At 36.3% G+C, this 12534-nt stretch overlaps 1 protein-coding gene and 1 non-coding gene across 9 annotated transcripts in view; both read right to left on the bottom strand.

Annotated features, from left to right (window-relative positions):
* The window catches only part of COP1 (COP1 E3 ubiquitin ligase), a 277806-nt gene that overhangs the window by 21340 nt on the left and 243932 nt on the right, over positions 1 to 12534 (bottom strand). The gene's annotated exons all lie outside the window — the stretch shown is intronic.
* Positions 2182 to 2324, bottom strand: LOC112438490 (small Cajal body-specific RNA 3). The gene has a single exon (XR_003026909.3). It is a non-coding gene; the product is annotated as a small Cajal body-specific RNA 3 (non-coding RNA).

Below are 12534 nucleotides of genomic sequence, written 5' to 3'. Positions count from 1 at the left end.
TAAAATGTTAGTTAGCCTTCCCTGCATTCTATAAAAAATCCAAGGGGGTTGAGTGAATTAGCTGTCTGAATTGTGTTTGCAATACACACACACACACACACACTTAAAAACCTGTTTCATTATCACATATTTATTGAGCACTATACGTCAGTGACTTAGTTAAGAATTTAGTATGGATTACTTCACTTAATCTGCATGGCAACCCAATGAGGAAGGTACTATTTTTATCATCAATTTACAAAGAGTAAACATAGTCTTAGACTTAATAACTTGTCCAAATTCATACACACAGCTAAGAAAGAGCAAAGCCAGGAATCAACTTGTGAAAACTGAGAAATATACCAATGCTGATCTGTATCATATTGACCCAGTAAGCTTATCACATATGTGTCTGGGCTTCATCCTGAATTTATTAAAGCAAAATGGAAGAAAGAAGAAAGGTGTCTTGGGTGGTCACTGACTATGTACAAGAGAGCCTCAGTTCTCATACATTATAAATATACATTACATTTCAAATGTCATAAACCTAGGCTCCTAAAAGCCTTGTTACATGGAAAATTTGGTCTTTTATATATCTCCCTATAAGTATGATTTCAAGTAATATCAACAGAGGAAAAGGCTTGGCCACAGAACCGAAGTGGTAAAGAGTGTTCCAAAGTCAATATACATGGCATTGACAGGCCAAATTCCCACTCTCCTTCCAATCCCCCACCCCCCATACACAAAATCCCAATTTGAGATCTGGGGAATTGGGATTTCTTCATCACAAAGGAACACTTTCAAAATCAGTTAATCCCAAATCTCTTCTTTCTTCTCCACTAGTATCCTTCCTTACAAAATCTTAAAATCGTTCATTAGAATGAACAGAACAGTGGATTTCTAAAGGGCCTAGAAAAGTATGGCTACTCATTTGACAACTGTCTAATGCAAAAACTGCTCAGGGTAAGAAATATGGGATTTCAGAACCACAAACAAGGATCCTCATACAATTAGTTATAAATAAACCCAGGCTGGTATTGAACTCCTGACCTCAGGTGATCCACCCGCCTCAGCCTCCCAAAGTGATGGGACTACTGGCGTGAGCCACCGCGCCGTTGAAACCTCATCTCTACTAAAAATACAAAAATTAGCCAGGCATGGTGGTCCCCTGTAATTCCAGCTACTCAGGAGGCTGAGGCATGAGAATTGCTTGAACCCAGGAGGCAGGGGTTGCAGTGAGCTGAGATTATGCCACTGCACTCCAACCTGGGTGACACAGTGAGACTCAGTCTCAAAAAACAAACAAACAAACAAACAAACAAACAAACAAACAAACCCAGCTGTGGCTGTTGTAAGTTGTAGAAGTTAGGGGAGGTAGGTGGGAGCAACCTCTCCCCACAACTTAACAGCAAAACACACATCAGGAAAAACCAAGATTTTGAATTCAGTACTAAGAAGGTTAATACTTAGCAGCAGCTTTCCTCTGCAAATGGTTATTTCTGAACTTTGGTTACAGCCTTAAAAAATTACATAAACTGGATTTTGGAGAAATCACTTTCTTAATGAGAAAATCTTCACGGAAGCTATCTCTGATTAGCTCCTTCATATCTAAAGTATTGACCTTCACTGGTAACCCTGAATTCGTTAAGCCAATGTGGCCCCTTAGAAGAATAATATTTTTTTCTTTTTTTTTGAGATGGAGTCTCGCACCGTCACCTAGCCTAGAGTGCAATGGCACAATCGCAGCTCACTGCAACCTTCGCCTCCCAGGTTCATGTGATTCTCCTGTCTCAGCCTCTCAAGTAGCTGGGATTACAGGCGCCTGCCAACACACCTGGCTAATTTTTGTGTTTTCAGTAGAGACAGGATTTCACTATGTTGGTGCCAGGCTGGTCTTGAACTCCTGACATTCAGTGATCCATCTGCCTCGACCTCCCAAAGTGCTGGGATTACAGGTGTGAGCCACCATGCTCGGCAAGAGAAGAATAATATTTCCACATTCATTCTACTTCCTGGTTGTAGGTTCCTTAAATAAGCAAATAACACCTATTTTCAAAACTCGTAAGATACCTCAAAAACCAGTTCAGATGGATACAGAGGTAACTTTACTTGGTTGCCCATTTAAAAAATACAGTACTCATAACCAGCAGATACTGAATAAAACGGCAAGGAAACCAAGCATTTAGAGTGGCAGTTTTAAAGGCTGTATGGAGGGGAACGATCAGACTTAGCCAGCTGTCCTAAGCCAGACAGAGACCTCCATATGTTTATGTAGGATTGCTGCAATCTGTAGACAAAAGGCTTTTTTTCATTTGTCCACATGGCTGGTTCCAGCAGCTTCCATTTCTGGTGTGCTTCATTATTAAGAAGACTTTTGTTAACCAGTCTTTTATATTCCAATTAACTAACTACATCAAATTCTCATTTAAATATACTTCAATGCATTCAAATAAGATAAATACAAAATCAGGATTCAGATAACAGGAAAAGAACCATTAAGAAGGCACACTTAGCATACAAAGTCAAAGTGATCCTTATTCAGGGAGAAAAGGCTGTAAAGAACATACACAAGGGAAGAAGGATTTAGATACAAAAGAACACATACATTCATCATTCCTTTCTCAATGCTTTCCAAAGTCTTCTCGCCAACTGGCCCTAAACAACTTGATTATCCTTGTCACACTGCACTCAAATATTATCTCTAAACACTTTCAATTTGCAGCACATGTTAACAGTTAATATCTCTGGATGATCTTCTGAATAAAGCTTGAGAAAAATGTGCTTACAATGACAAGTATGAGGGGAAAAAATGACTGGATTGCTGATTAATACTGAGAAGAGCTCCTCTGAGCATAGAACTGTGCATATTTAAGAGAGCTATTCGCAAATTTCCTCCAGACTACTCTGGTAAAGCTGATTCTAGAATTCAGTACTATTTGGGGGAATACCATGTTAACAGAAAAAGCAATACATTCAAGGCATGGAAACCTGGATCTGAATTTTGGTTCTGCTTAATCCTTTTAGACATTCAATTTCTCCAAATATAAAGCAGATACTCTTAGGTAGAATCTGTATGAAGATTCAAGGAAAACACAGTAGAGCATTGTTAGGGATCAGAATACACTACCTCCAAGTAGTCACCTTGGTATTTGAAAAAACAGCAGAAGCAGGAAGACCTTCTCCCACACTTCTCCTCTGAAGCAGGTCATAAAAGAATTCTCTGCCCTTCCACTGAAGCAGGTCATAAGACTCTCATTCCAGAGGTGCCTATCCTTACCTGAGGAAAGGAATGCCCTTATCTCTGGAGACAGAGACACAGAGAAGAAGCTCAACAAACAGGTCTTGCTAAGTTGCCCCCAGTTTATTACCATTAGATCATACCCCTTTGTCCTCCAATCATACTTCTCCATGAGACTATTCATTTCTTCATCAAACCTAAGCATAAACATACACAAGTTTACCCATTCTTTGGGTCTTCATTTCTGAAGCCTTCTGTGTCACGTAAAACTTCTATGTCATGTAAAACTTACAGAGGTCTCCGTCATGAATCAAGCCAACAGGTGAGAAAAATCTTTTCTCCCTTACAGCATGTAACCAAAGAGTAACTGGCACACTATAGGCACCAAACAAATGAATGATAGTTGCTTTTACTAAAATACTATATAACCTTAATTTCTTTACAGTTAAAGGGTAGTTATCTCAAGCAATGATAGTACTATTAGTATCATATTAGTATTGTCAGTATCACAGTGTACTAGTAGTAATAATACTAGTGTATTATTCTAGTCAGTATATTTATGATCTTATGAAATTGATAAAAGTAGGCTCTCCGGGTTAGGCAGACTTAAATTTTATTCTCACTCAATCTTTAACTCCTCTTTCGTAGAAAACTAAGTAGCTCTTACTCTGGTAGCTGCTGGTGTTTGTATTTTTTTGCTCTCCAAGTTGAAGCAAGGAATGTACCTGGGGCAACACTAATGAAGCACAACAAACAATTCAAGATGAATTTGAACATCAGTTGGTAGACTGCATTCTATAGGTTCATCAATAGCTGTGAGAAACCAGAAACCAAGGAGATAAAATGGTTAAAAGAGGGAAAGAGAAGCAGTGATTGGGCTAAAAAATGATGAGAACTTAGTTAAGCAGAAATAAGAGGATAAGGCAATATGAAGAACAACATGAATACGAGTTTAGAAGCCGGAATGGGAATAGTATGGGACAATGAAGAAACTTTCTTAATGAAGTAGGTGAACTGTGTTAGAAAACAGAAATAAAGTTAGATGGATAGCATTATATTAGATTATTGAAAATCTTGAATGTAATAGTTTAGATACAATAGTCTAAGTGCAAACACATGAGATCAGGAAATAGAGCAGTTAAGAAGTAGATATAGGAACGACATTGTTCTATACTTATTATAAAGGCTAATTTTCTAAATACTAGTAAATTTTGAAATCTGAGTTACCTTTGAGTATTTTTTTCTATTGTACTTTTTCCTATAGTTTTCTTAAGGATCATATTTAATAGTAAGGGTAAATATTCAATAGTATTGAATTTTCTTAAGGATCATATTTAATAGTAAGGGTAAATATAATTTTAAAATTAGATACAGATATCTGAAGTGAAATAGATTAAATAACTAACAAGTTCAGGTAATATATTTATCAAAATTTCCCGTTATTTTTAGTGTTGGCCAAAATACACCAGATAGAGGTACACGCAAATGCTGAATTTGAAAAAAACTTTTCTGAAAGACCTGGGTCAACTAAAGGTAACAAGCAATGTTTGATTGATTATCTCTGTATAAAGATGAATATTTGGTAGTGCATAAAGGCCGACTGAAGGGGACATAAAGCTGTTAGAAGTAAATCGAGAGAAGGGGAAGGGGAAGGAACACAAATGAGGAGATGAAAAGCAGAAACGAAAACAAAGATATATAGAAGACATTTCAAAGAAAGCATTACTGCTATTTGATGAATAATTAGATGGAAAATAAAGAGATGCAACAATAATGATTCTGGGGTTTTAGACTTAAATGACTTAGAAAGACTGATAAAGCCAGAAGGAAATAAGGATGTTAATATGTCAAAGTTGGAAGGGTATTTTGTAGTAACTTTTTTTTTGTTGTACAGAACATATTCTCCAAAAACTCACTGCCTGATTTAAATTAACCTCATTTGTTATATTTTGAGTCTTAAAGTAAGTTCTTATTTTGGTCATTTGGGTCCCTGAAAACTTAATCAGATAAAATTTATTCATTTAGCAAATTCTTATTAAGCAAATATACAAACAGAAAAGAGCTCAAAAACTGATATTTTATAGCATTTTATTATATATAAATCCCAAAGGGAGTTTGTTGAAAATGGAGGTTCCAGGGCCTCCAGGTTGGTGAAAACATTGAGGTACTAGGAGGGTACCCATCTGGGAAGAAAATGCCAAAGTGTTTCCAAGAGTCACCAGCACAGACCTATTCTGTGTACTCCACCCGCCACTCTCCAATACCCTGCCCTATGCATCTCTTCCCATGAGCTATTTCTGAGTTGTATCCATTGTAATAAATCAGTCAATGTTTTATGGAATTTGGCTGTAAACATCAGAACACAGTACCTTTCAGGAGGCAGATCTTTGACTCCAGCTGTAATGTTCCAGTTAATCATGAGCACTACCAGAATGTTCTAGCCTTTGTTTTTGCTACTGAGGAGACGGATGAGAACCCTGGCCTATTATCTAATGTCTCCCTTGGATTTAGTCTCTATATCTTCCAAAGTGACCAACAGACCATAGAGAGCCTCCTGATGTGGCACTCAGGAGGGTTTGAGACAGTACCTAATCACTCCTGTAAAGAAAGAATAGGTCTGCGGCAGCGACTGTTGGAAACACTTTGGCATTTTCTTTCCAGATGGGAACACTATGGCACTTCTAAATTTCCACCGGTGGCTCCAAGACTGGATGTGACAGAGATGGGATCTTTGCTTCTCCCATGCAATTCTAGGCTACTTAACAAAACAAAAGGAGAGAATTATGTAACCCATAACAACAACAACAACAACAACAAATACAAAAGGTGGTTCTTGGTCCTCACCTTCAGAAAGTCTAAATATAACAAGTATAGGGTTTAGATATTTAAAATTTTAATTCCTATCCCAAGTAACTAATAATTCTAAAGCAGGTGATCAATAGACCATACTTTGAAAAATACTAATACACATGTTGAAACTATCTACAAATATTGAACTCAGAGGGAAAACCAAGACGTATTTTTCTGCTTTTGGTCAGGTGGCTAGTGAGAGGGAAGTGAGGAGGAAAGAATTTACCGAATACCTACTTAACAGATCCCATCTGAGGCCCAGAGAGCAGCAATATAAAAAATACAAGAATTTTTTTTTTTTTTTTTTTTTTTTGAGACAGAGTCTGGCTGTATTGCCAGAATGGAGTGCAGTGGTGTGATCTCGGCTCACTGCAACTGCCACCTCCCGGGTTCAAGCTATTCTCCTGCCTCAGCTTCCCGAGTAGCTGGGATTACAGGCGCCCATGGCCATGCCCAGCTAATTTTTGTATTTTTTAGTAGAGACGGGGTTTCACCATGTTGGCCAGGCTGGTCTCAAATCCCTGACCTCAGGTGATCTGCCCGCCTTGACCTCCCAAAATGCTGAAACTACAGGTGTAAGCCACTGCTCCCAGCCAAAAATGACAAGAATTTCTAGCCTCAGGAAGCTTTTTAGCTCATTGAGAATAACTGCACATAAGCCTTATTTATTTATTTTTTTGAGACGGAGTTTCGCTCTTGTTGCCCAGGCTGGAGTGCAATGGCACGATCTTGGCTCACCACAACCTCCGCCTCCCAGATTCAAGCAATTCTTTTGCCTCAGCCTCCCGAGTAGCTGAGATTACAGGCATGCGCCACCACACCCGGGTAATTTTGTATTTTCAGTAGAGATGGGGTTTCTCCATGTTGGTCAGGCTGGTCTCAAACTCCCAAACTCAGGTGATCTGCCCGCCTCAGCCTTCCAAAGTGCTGAGATTACAGGCGTGAACCACCCCACCTGGCCAAGCCTTATTTTTTTAACACTTTTACAAGTCTAATTTTTAGTGAAATGTATTTGGTTAAAAGATATTATAATCAGTACTGGAGTTTGAATTACACAAATGGCTCATGACAGTTTAGTAAAAGAGTTAACTTTGCAAATGGAAATACATTGAGAATTTAAAATAAAAGAAGATGAAATGGGAAACTCAGGACTGGGTTGCTACCTAAACTTCTATAGTTTGCAGGTACTAATCTTTTCTTTCATCTTTCCATTCTCGTATTTTTAAACCAGCCCATGAAAATAAAATACATGAAGTCAGCATAACACAGTAAAAATTAATTCAGAAAATGTTGAATTTTACTGCATGCAGAGCTACAAGTTGCTAAATGTTACACATTTTAAAGTATATACTGTTTACAAAGTGGTGGAAAGAAGAAATTAGGGCTGTTCTTATGAGATAACTTTGTAAGACTTAAGAGTTTTTGAAAAATATAATGGTTGCCTTGTAAAGCAGGAGCTCCCTACCACTGGAAATGTTCAAATAACTTTGAAAAACACCCCCATTAGAGATGTGATATACATAATTTCTACAATGGAAAAAAGTAAGTCTAGATCAATCTAATGGTATTTATCTACCCAATGAACACTCTAATATTTTTGTGGCTACAAAACTCAGCATTGTGCAAAGTTCCAGTATAATGGCATTATCATATGTAACAAACAGAAGTGCAGGAAAGGATATTTGGGAACAGTGAGCAGCAAGATCTACAGCACAAAGATGAAAACAAGCAAACAAAAAACCCAGCATTGGGTGTTTGAGGATCCTACAGGCAGTTCATGTTGCTGGAGTGTAAAATGTGCTTATGCAAGTGGTAAGTGATTGAGCTGGAGAGGGAGGTGGGGGCCTGATAAAGAAGGTTGTTAGATGTCACATAAAGTTTAGATCTTATTCTGTAACCATTGGGGAAACACTAACAGATTTTAAACAACGAGATAAACAAGTCTAGAACTATTAAGAAGTAATGGCAGGACATAAACTAAACTAAATGGCAGGAGCTTGAACTAAAGGCAGGTGGTAGAGTCACAGGGTTGGAAATAAGGATGGATTCAATATATATTAAAGGAAAAACAAGATTAAGTTTGTGCTTAGACACATACCACTGGTTAGATACATACATACTGGTTTTGCATTTGTAAGATCCAAAGTCTTTAAATTTATGAAATGCCAAAGGATAGGACTGTGCTTAAAATTTTAGAAATTTAATCCAATATTTTCCATGTGATAGTAAGTCAATGCAATAGACTACATTGTTTGAATTTCTATAGCAACTCCAAAAATTACAGGCATTCAGGGAAAAACAGAATCTGAGGAGACAAAGCAATCATTAAACCAGACTCAGGTACGACACTCAGTTCAAATGTTAAAACTGTATAAAATAAAATAACGATGATTAATATGGTTAAAGGGGTTGATGGAAAAGACAGAAAATGTTTAAGATCAAATAGGTAATTTCAGTGAAGAGATTATGAGAAAGAATCAAAGAGAAATCCTAGAAATATACAAACATAGTAACAGAAATAAAAAATGCTTTTGATGCTATGATCAGCAGTCTTCAAACAGTTAAGGAAAGAATACGTGGGCCAGGCATGGTGGCTCAGGCCTGTAATCTCAGCACTTTGGAAGGCTGAGGCAGGTGGATCACCTGAGGTCAGGAGTTTGAGACCAGTCTGACCAATATGGTGAAACCCCGTCTCTACTAAAAATACAAAAATTAACTGGGTGTGTTGGTGTGCGCCTGTAGTCCCGGCTACTTGGGAGGCTGAGACAGGAGAATTGCTTGAACCTGGGAGGTGGAGGTTGCAGTGAGCCAAGATTGCGCTATTGCACTCCAGCCTGGGCAACAGAGTGAGACTCCATCTCAAAAAAAAAAAAAAAAGAATATATGAGACTGAATGTAGAAATGAAATCACCCAAAATAAAATACAAAGAACTAAGGACCCAAAATAAAATACAAAGAACTAAGGAGTGTAAAAACAAAACAAAATAGGCATCTAAGAGCTATGAAACAGTATCAAATGGGCTAAGACACCCATAATAATTAGAATTCCAGGTGAAGAGAAAAGGTAGCAGAAGAAATATTTGAAGAAATAACAACTGAGAATTTCCCAAACTTAAGAGCAGAGACCAAATCCCCATTCAAGAAGTTCAGAGAACACCAAGCAAGATGAACCAACATCTCAATATATCATATAGAAACTGCTGAAAAATCAAAGATAAAATCTTTAAGTAAGAGAGAAAAAAAGGAGACATATTATATACAGAGGAACAGAGATAAGAATTACATCAGACTTCTCTTGAGAAACTATGTCAGCAAGAAGACAATGGTATAACCTGTCAATCCAGAGTTCAATACCTAGCAAAAATATCTTTCAAAAAGGAAGAATAAATATTTTTCTCAAACAAAAACTGAGGGTATTCACTGTCCGCAAATTACCCTACAGAAAATGTTACGGGAAGTTATGAGGAATGTGATGCAGGTCAGCATCTTGGATTTATACAAATAAATGAAGACCATTGAAGATAAAATAATATTCATTTTTTCTTATTTTTAACTTCTCTAAAATATAACTACTTAACACAAAAGTAGCAACATTTTACTCTGTGTTGTAACATATGTAAAAATAAAATACATAAAAATAATAGCACAAAGGATAGTATGAAGAAATTCAGGATACACTGTTGTAAGGTTCTTATACTACCCTTGAAGCTGTACAATATTACTTAAGAAAGCTTCAGATTACTTCAAAGGCATATTGTTAGCTCTAGGGCAATCACTGAGAAATTCTGAAGAAAGGTATCAATAATAAGTCAAAAGAGGTGACACAAATCATAAAGAACAGTCTATGAAATCTGAAAAAAGGCAGAAAATGAACGGAAAAATATGTAGTAGGCATGAAGATATATTTTAATACAAATATAATCACACATGCATTAAACGGCAAAACAAAGCCTAACTATATGCTATCTATAAGTAACCTACTTTACAAATAAAGAGATAGACAGATTAAAAGTAAAAACATGGAGAAAAACATATAATGCAAATGCTAAGCAAAAATAGCTCGAAGCTATATTAATTTCAGAGAAAATAGACTTCAAGACAATAAATATCAGGAATAAAGGGGGATATTACCTCACAATAAAGGGTTTTTTTCCTCAAGAAGAAATAACGATCTAAAATATATGCGCAATAATGCACTGAATACATGAAGCAAAATGCATGTTTCAAAGGAAAAAGAGAAAAAACACAATTACAGTTGAGGAACTCCATAGTTCTCTGTCTCTTTCATGGCAGAACAAGTAGGGAGAAAACCAGTAAGGATTTTTAGTAGCTGTCATACATATGAAAAATAGCACCAAACAGGCAGCAAGGAAGGCAGTGGTATTAAACCGAAGTTTCTATAGTTTACTAAATATTACATTAGTATTAACCTGATGTAAATTGTGATTAAGATGCAAATTGTAATACCTACAGCAACTACTAAAGAAATAAAACAAAACAAAATTAAATTAAATTTCAATGGGACATTAAGAAGTCAGAAGGTAATGAAAGACGACCACAGAAATAAAAAAGGCACTCATAGAAAACAAATAGCAAAATGGCACTGTAAATCAAAACAAAACATTATTTACATCAAATGGGAATGGTCTAAACACCCCAATCAAAAGGCAGGAATTATCAGATTGAAGAAACAAAAAAAATCCAACAATTCCACTTGTAAGACACATAATTTACATTCAAAGACAAAAATAGGTTGAAATTAAAAGGTAGGAAGACAATATACCATATAAACAATAACTATAAAAAAGCTGGAATGGCTATGTTAATGTCAGACAAAACAGACTTTATGATCAAAAACATTATCAGAGAAAAAAAGGGATATTTCATAATGATAAAAGAGTCGATACACATCAAGAAGCTATAAAAATATAAATGTATGTATGCCAAACAACAGAGCATACACCAAAAAAGCAAAAACTGACATTTGTAAGGAGAAATAATTAACTGAACAACTAATGGTTGGAAATTTCAATACTGCCACTCTCGTTGATACATCAATCAGAAAGAAAATTAGGCAGAAATAGAAAAATGCAAATCACTATGAACCAACTTGACCTGACATTTATAGAACAATCTAACTAATAAAATCACATTATTGTCAAGTGCACATGAAACATTTACCAAGCTAGACTATATTTGAGACTATGAAACAAACATTAAACTTAAAATGCAGATACTTGGAGAACCCTCAAATTTGGATATTAAACAACACACTTCTAAATAATGCAAAGGCTAGGGGGATGGGGAGATTTGTTAAAAGATACAAAATTACAGCTAGATAGAAGGAGTAAGTTTTAGTGTTGTACAGCACTGTAGGATGACTATAGTTAACAATAATATATAGTTTCAAATAGCTAGAAGGAGAATATCGACTGTTTCCAACACAAAGAAATAATATTTATTCTGAGATGAGAAATATGGATATGCTAATTGCTCTGATCTGATCATATATATGTATTGCAACAGCCCTGTGAACTCCATAAATATATACAATTATTATGTGCCAAATAAATAACCCAAAGGTCAAACAAAATATCAACAGAAGTTATAAAAAATTACAACTGGATGAAATTAAAAATTACAGGGCTAGTATATCTTAAGTACATTTCTTCTGGATGTGCTTTACTGGGAGTAGTGAAAACTGGTAGTAATAATCAAGGGAAGGCATAAACACCAAAAAATTTGTTACATGCTCTTTCTTCATTAACATTTTATCTCAAATGCTACACTAATAACTATTAAGAGTTCCTCTTGCATGGCTGATGTTAATTTTTCTCTCAAAAGTAGTCTTAACAAATGAAACTAGAGTGAAGAGCAGTTATCCGTCACTCTTTCTGCCTAAATGTGAACCTCCAAACTATCTAAATCATTTTCAAAGAGAAAAGAAATGGAGGAGGACAAGGAAATAAAATAAAGTGTTAAGAAATTATGTACTCTGGGGCCAGGCGCAGTGGCTCACGCCTGTAATCCCAGCACTTTGGGAGGCCGAGGCGGGCAGATCACGAGGTCAGGAGATGGAGACCATCCTGGCTAACATGGTGAAATCCTGACTCTACTAAAAATACAAAAAATTAGCCAGGCGTGGTGGCGGGCACCTATAATCTGAGGCAGGAGAATCACTTGAACCCGGGAGGCGGAGGTTTCAGTAAGCCCAGATTGTGCCACTGGGCAACAGAGCGAGAATCTGTCTCAAAAAAAAAAAAAAAAGTACTCTGGCGACATTGAATACTACTACTTTCAATGAATGAATTCATATGGTTTTTCAAAAATTTAAGTTATGTGCACATATAGGTATACATTAAACACTTGCATATTTGGGAGGAAGAACAGAAACAAATACTTCTATTTTCCTAAAAACTATGAGTACAGACTTATCCTAGTGAATCATGTTATTTTATAAGGTAAGA

The sequence above is a fragment of the Pan paniscus genome, chromosome 1 (assembly GCF_029289425.2).
Source record: "Pan paniscus chromosome 1, NHGRI_mPanPan1-v2.0_pri, whole genome shotgun sequence".
Taxonomy (NCBI): Eukaryota; Metazoa; Chordata; class Mammalia; order Primates; family Hominidae; genus Pan; species Pan paniscus.
Note: the sequence above shows the minus strand (reverse complement) of the source record. Positions and strands in the feature narration are given on the sequence as shown.